The sequence below is a fragment of the Orycteropus afer genome, unplaced genomic scaffold (genome assembly GCF_000298275.1).
Source record: "Orycteropus afer afer isolate SDZICR_OR568_19922 unplaced genomic scaffold, OryAfe1.0 scaffold00052, whole genome shotgun sequence".
Taxonomy (NCBI): Eukaryota; Metazoa; Chordata; class Mammalia; order Tubulidentata; family Orycteropodidae; genus Orycteropus; species Orycteropus afer.
The window spans coordinates 10,070,340-10,071,181 of NW_006921639.1; positions in this window are offsets into that span (position 1 = coordinate 10,070,340).

The window sequence follows — 842 nt, forward strand, 5'->3', positions numbered from 1 at the left end:
GGCGTCCCTGAGTTGTCTCTCCTCACCTGTATCCCTGGGGCTGACCAAAGTAGGTGACATGAAGTCTGGCCATTCTTGCTTCCAAGGAGCATTCCAGCTGTGCTTATTCTAGGACAGATTTTTTAGTTCTTCTGATAGTCCATGGTACTGTCAGTATTCTTTGCCAACACCACAATTCAAAAGCATGAACTCTTCTTCAGTCTTCCTTATTCATTGTCCAGCTTTCACATGCATAAGAGGCAATTGAAAATACCATGGCTTTTTAGGGTTGTCAGACAATGGTTCTACAAGTGTATTTGTATGTTCTGTAAGAATTCCCAGGTGTATAGTAGAGCTGACAGGGGACAAGGTTGTAGTCACTTCTTGGTCACAGCCAGCTACCCAGAGGGACCAAGTAGTTGAACCTATGGGCTCAGGACCTGGTCTGATCACCTAGTGCCACTCTGACAAAAAATATACCACAAATGGGATAGCCTTAACAAACAGGAGTTTATTCTTACAATTTGGAAGCTTTAAGTCCAGGTTCAAAGTGCCAGGCTCTAGGGGCTGGGTGAAAGTCCCTCAACCTTGGGATCCAGCTCTGCCTCCTGCTCCCGGCCCACTGGAGCTAGAGGTGTTTCTTCACTCAAACAGCTGCTGACTGCTGAGGCTGGAAGCCTCAAGGCTGACAAGTGAAAAGGCACAGTCCCGATGTTACCAGACCACACGGCAGGCCATTAGCTTAAGTCCATTTTAAGTTCCAAGATTGGCAGAGCATAGCAGGCTGCTGAGCAACGACACAGCTACATGCAGGGTCCAAGCATGCCATAGGCTAGAGACCATTCCCAAGGCTTCTCCTTATA